The following is a 6401-nucleotide window of genomic DNA, read 5'->3' on the forward strand; positions in this document are numbered from 1 at the left end:
TGTTGATGTTTCTTTGGATTGATCAGAAATTATACATTTTTATCTTAACATGAAACATAACTATTATCATAAGCAAAATATAACATAGGCATAGTGTTTAGTATTTATTTCACAGCATGCATATATGAACAATAGGGCAAATTATATAGTTTACAATTGGGGTGTCTCCAACTAATGCTATTTTTTTACAAGGAAATAAGTACTTATTGGAAACAGTTTAAGAATTATTTGTTTAAAGTACAGTGCAAACACATTCGGAGGAAATACCACTAAAATTCATTAGAAGCCTTGTGAGGTAGTTCTGCTGTCATGATCTTGCAGCTTGTCTTCTTTCTACCTCATCAGTTTCCTACCTTCACCTTCACTTCACATAGGTTTGTCTGCTGAATATCCTGCTACGCCCTTTTCTGTCCCAAACTGCCATTTTCCTTCCTTCTCTTTTTTGACAACTGAAGAGAAGAATTCACCAAGGATACTCCTTTGTGTTATAACCAGTCTTTATCCCTGCTGTTAAACAGTTTTATAGATTTTTTTTACTTTGTATTTATAACTATATTTGAAGCATTTCCCTATCATTCTCTTGCCTGCATTCCCTTTCTCTCTCTCTTCCCTATGAAATATTCTTTCCTTTGCAAGTACCACATCAATAACATCCCTGCTGAAACACACACCTCTCTTCCTTCTCTCCTGTCTTACTGCTGTTTTTATCCATGCTCCTTTTTATTAATTTAAGAAGATTCTTGGAGTGGTCCATGCCTGATCTTTTTCAGTGGCAGCCCAACTACAAGAGCTACAAGAACAACAGTAAATGCAAGATATATGAATTTTTGGAAAAGCCAAGTAACCGATATATTTGTGGGCAAAACAGGAGTGCAAAGAGAAAAGTCGTGCAGGCAAAGAGAGACCATGCAAACTCTATACTTGCCAGAGTACAAAACTGAGCCCCAGACCTCAAATCTGTCAGGAATAAATCTTAACTATTGAATTAATGATATGCCTTTTTTCCATAGAATTTTTGCCTTTATCAACTCACTGTCTATTACCTGAAGTGGTCATTAGTCTTCCTTTCAAAAGGTTCCCCAGCTTGACTTGTTCTCCCACACTTTTGCTTTATTTATTTACATGTTGCCCCTCCCCTTTCCCCTTTTCTTCATTGATGAACTAGACTGCTGCAGGGTCATTACTGGCCAGGGATACTTCTATTTCATGTCTTAAATTGCATAATCCTTTAAAGTACTATTGTCTAATATTTTACGTTTCCTTGTACCTTCATGTATCCCAGCTGCATCATTCTCTCTCTCTCTCTCAATGCATCTATTTCTATCTTTCTGTCTCCCGTCTGTCTCTTTCACTGATTTGAATGCAGAAATCCAACTGTCTGCTTCTGGAAGACTCAAGTCTCCCATCATATCATTTTTCTTTCCTGATCCAAGATCTTATCCATTCATTTATCCATTAGTCAATCATTCTTTAACATCCCATAACTGATATATTGTATTAAACCATCATCTCGCATTTGTTACATCTGTAGTCTGATTGAAAGATTGTCTTCCTTAGATGATCTTTAAGATGCCATGTTCCTCTTATGTGCTAGTCTGTACTCAAAACACCTCAAAATTTATGTTCTAATACAGACTGAAAACTCACCCCTACCTTGTCTTTTTTGCCCTGTCTGAACAAGCAATATCCTAGGATTTCTGTATCATAGTGCTAAAATTATGTTGCATATTCTGTGCCTCTGTACAGTAGATAGGATGGAATGATGTAAGCAGATGCCATGGATGCAGGCTGTTAAGGGTGGCAATAGGCATCACAGAGGAGTAGCCGATTGCAGTCATTTGGGCAATTGTGACTGATATTGCAGCTGCTTAAGGTCATAGGTTCATAAGTTTATACTAGGCTAAAGATGACTAGAGCCCTTATAAGCCTAGCCAAGCATCCCAAATGTGATCCACAAAACTGATGTATATAGGCTGCTTGCTGACTGTGAAAGTGCTTATTTGTTTGTAGGATGGGAGTTTGTTAGTAACAAGAAAGAAAGTATAGAAAGGGGCTTGTACACACATTTTACTACAGTTTCTGTTTTTCTCTTTCTTTGATATTTATTTATTGTGTGTGTGTGTGTGTGTTTTGCTTCAGAAAACAATTTCCTTTTTTTTATCTGAAGCTTCCTTGTTTTCTTGCTAAATGGTGATTCTGACCTTCCACCCATGCCCTGCTAGTATTATGTACCTGTTTCTCTCCCTTTCTCCACTTTGTGCACCCATTTTAATATATGGCTTGTACCCTAAACCACAGTCCTTTTTACATGCTTTTTTTTTCTTCCTGGAAATTCCTGTATAGTTCTGCTTGTTGCTGTTTTTGTTTTATACTTGAGCCCCCCTCCCCCACCCCCACACACACAGCCAGTTGTTGAATCCAGTTATGCTTGAACCTAGGCATCATTCTAGGTAAAGGGAGTATTGGCTTATTCTGACAGAAGGTAGAATGGTAAGTTACAACATGCTCTTCTACATGGTCTAGAGGGGGATTGCATGCCTGGTCGTTTACTCCCACATGGACTATTATCATGTCATAGTCATACTTGCTGAAGTAGATGGTATTTAGGGTCCCAGTTATGTCTTTTATCATGGCTCATAAGAAGAAGTTGACTTAAACCCTGCACCTGTCCAGCTAAGTGAGTGTGGTGCCTTGTGTCTAACAAGGGAGTTGCCAATAGCTAGGACATTCCAGGCAGCTGAATTATGCCTACCAGATTTGGTAGTGTTTTTGCTTTTGGTGATATGTTGATGCTGGTGTTCATATAAAGGAATGTGGAGTAGATGTGTTAAGGTATTTACATGACATCTAATTAAGAATTCTGAATAGATATTTATGGACAATATTAATGTAAGACAGTTTTGATTTGTTAGTAATAATGATGTTGCATTTGTGTGGGTGAGGGTGTGTTGGTGCTGTGCTCACTGCAAGTGCAAAGTAAAAAGGACTATGGAGGTCATTATACAATGTGGGTTGCTTGGGGAGAACGACAGAAGTGATATTTACAATAAGACTGTTTTGGAGAGGGAATAGTAACCCTGATGGGATGGAAATATGTATGTATGTTGTATGGCAGAATTACATATCTCCCCAACTACCTGTCTCCATAGGGGTTCCCCAAAAATCCATCCTTGGACCCCTACTCTTCTCTGTTTTCACCAATAATCTAGCCTCCAAACATGGCACACTCACACAATACGCAGATGACTCGACCATCATCTACTCAGCCCAGTCCCTACCCAAACTGCAAAAAGTCACACAGGAAGCCTTTTCCTCTGTTGAAACTTGGTTATCCAATGCCCAATTAATACTCATCCCAAACAAAACTAAACGACTCATCTTCCAACCCAGCAAACATACTCAAAACAACTCTCACTTTAATATCACAGCAAAAGACAACACCACTATATACACATCTGAACACACCAAATTGCTAGGAGTGGAAATAGACAATAAACTAAAATTTGACATTCACATATCCATGACCATAAAAAAATCCACAAAAAAATAGGTGCGTTATACAGAAATAAGCAACTTCTCACCAAAGCAGCAAAGATTTCAATAGCAAATTCCCACCTTATCTCCACCCTACTTTATGCCTCTCCAATATATACCAACCTAAGGCAATGCAATCTAAACAAGCTAGAGACCTGCTACAACAAAATCACCAAATTCGCCACAGGGGCATCCTACCGTAGTCACCACTGTCTCTCACTTGCTGAACTGGGCTGACTTGAACTCCCTCACCTCCTTCAATGGTATCAACTCTCACTCACCCACAAACTAGTAAACAATCCACTAAATCCATCCCTCCAGAATCTACTCCAACCCTATCGCACCACCAGACCACTAAGATCCAGCAACAAAAATCACTTGCAAATCACTAAAGCCAATAACTCTGCTGGTGAAGCACTATTCTCTTGTACCATAGCTAAATTATGGAACTCCCTCCCATCCATAATTACCTCCATACCATTATGCACCCACTTCACAACTTTACTAAAAGCACACCTAAAAAACATGCTGGCTATGCCCTTGCAACTCCCACTCTAATATCACCCACCCCATCCAACCACTACCTTTCTTTCCACTCCACTAACTACCTTGATTATAGCAAGCTCAGATGCTCATAAGCCTAGCACTTATTATACAGCAGGAACTTCTTATTGTAACATTTGTTAATGTCTGCTATGTACTTCACAGATAAAGATTCTAGTTGTCTACTGATGTACTATGTTCTTCATCTGTAAATATGTTGCAAGTAATTGCTATGTAAATTTTTAATCACTATGTAATCCAATGTAACTACTGTCTGTTTATTTTAACTGTGGAGCTTTTCTCCCCGGGACTCCACTGAAAATGGACCTACGTCCAGTTGGACACTCCCAGTCTACAAATATAAATAAATAAATAAAATATCAGGATACCAGTGCTTAAGCGATGGTCTAACAGACCTTTTGGGTGTCAACCACACTGTTTTCTGCAGCCTTTAAGATATGCATGCACCTCAGTGCAGTTTGCATCCAGTGTGCACTCACTCCTTGTGCCTACTGAATAAAAGTTAAATGCAGAAGTAGTATGTTGAATATAGAGAAGTTCATGCCACTCACTCTGCAGCCACACCTACAAAGGCAGTGTACTCAGCACAGCTGAAGAATTTAGCAAGCAACAAAAATGAGAACCAATGAAAATCAGCAAAATTTCAAGCAAGTGCAGATACACAGACTGGCAGCAATTAAACCACACCCACTATAATAATCACTACTCTCTTCAAGATACTAGGCCAGAACAGGATGAAACCAACCAGAAGTTCATATATTTTTCATAAGTTAGACTTACAGACATTTCCTGGACAAGATATTTGCATACAGACTGAAGTGAAATAGGTGTAATGTGGATCTTTTACCTGCTTCCATGTATGGTGCCATCTTTCAGGCAGTCGTTCCCTCCCATACTGAACAGACAACATCTATTAAGCCTTCAGTCATCACTAGAGATAAATTAGCAGGAGACATGCCCTGTAATATTATACTTTATCACCCCCACCCCTAGGAAAAGAGAACAGGTGATGTCACTTTACTTCTTTTCCTCCATAACTAGCTCCTGTAGTTCTCAGGCTGCTATGGGGTCACTTGAGTCACAGTCAGGGTCCTATCCCTATATTCCATGAAACAAACTTTTTTTATAATTATTTTTTTTTTAATTTCACAGATTTTGTGGTTTAATGTGATACAGGGCTGCATTTTGCCGTTCTTACTATCTTGTCAGAATCTGAATCCTTTTGTTATCAGAATGCCTTTGGTTTGGATGGTGGTTGCCAAACTGCCATTCATTTGTGTTTGCTGTTTATATGCTGGGTATAATGGCATTTCATGAACATGATTTTTCTATTATTCTGTCATCTGAGATCCTTTAACAGCATCTCCTTATATACTTGTTCTTCTGGTTCACCCTTGAATAGAGTTTGCTGCACAGTGATTTCTTTAGTGTCTTAAGAAGACTTTATTTTCTGTGTTCGCCCTTGCTCTGACAATCTGTCTTCTAGTTTTTGCCACTGACACAAAGTAATAAATCTGAAGTATTCTTAAAAGAAATACATTGGTGGGAAGTCAGTAAAGCCTACACACTTTTTTGTGTAGACATCGGTCCATGATGTTAACAGCGCAAACATTTTAGATTCAGTAAGCGCTACTTAGCAGCGGACACACATGTGCAAACATGGAAACTTCAGTGGCATGCAAATGGCCTCATAAGCAGGTGAATCTCATGCAAATGAGGAAGGTTGAGTGATCTAACATGCAGAAAGGCATCTGTGCAGACTCTGTGTCAGTGTCCGTAGTTTATGCAGAAAAATTCCATGTTCAGGAGTCTAGACAGACAAAAAGGGATGCAAAATGGCAGAAATATGGACATAAATTCCCTGAAAATGTCATACTACATACACATATGAGCAAAACTATTACTGTGGATGTCAGAAAGAGGAAGGTAATAAGTTAAGTCAATACGTTTTTTAATAATCTTGGCAAGTTTGGCTACGTGCTATGGTGCGCAATCATGCTTAACAGAAAATGTTTTAAAAAAGTGGAAAAAAAAGATTTTATAATAATTGACAGAAATGTATTATAGGACCTTGCATCGGGTCTGTACTATGACGCATTGCTGCTTTTGCTAAGGTCATATGGCTCTGAACTACGTAGTTTCCAGGCTGTCAGCATGGATATGTATGCCGATGAAGTGGCTTTACTGAATAGCAGACACTGGATATCATGTTTGCATATCCACTTCATGAAGGCTCTTAGACCATGTTGATGTTTACACAGGATGTGACTGATATCAAGGGGGAGGTGTCCTGTCACTTCTCG

Source organism: Protopterus annectens, chromosome 1.part1 (assembly GCF_019279795.1).
Source record: "Protopterus annectens isolate FY-2018-M chromosome 1.part1, PAN1.0, whole genome shotgun sequence".
NCBI classification, from domain to species: Eukaryota; Metazoa; Chordata; order Ceratodontiformes; family Protopteridae; genus Protopterus; species Protopterus annectens.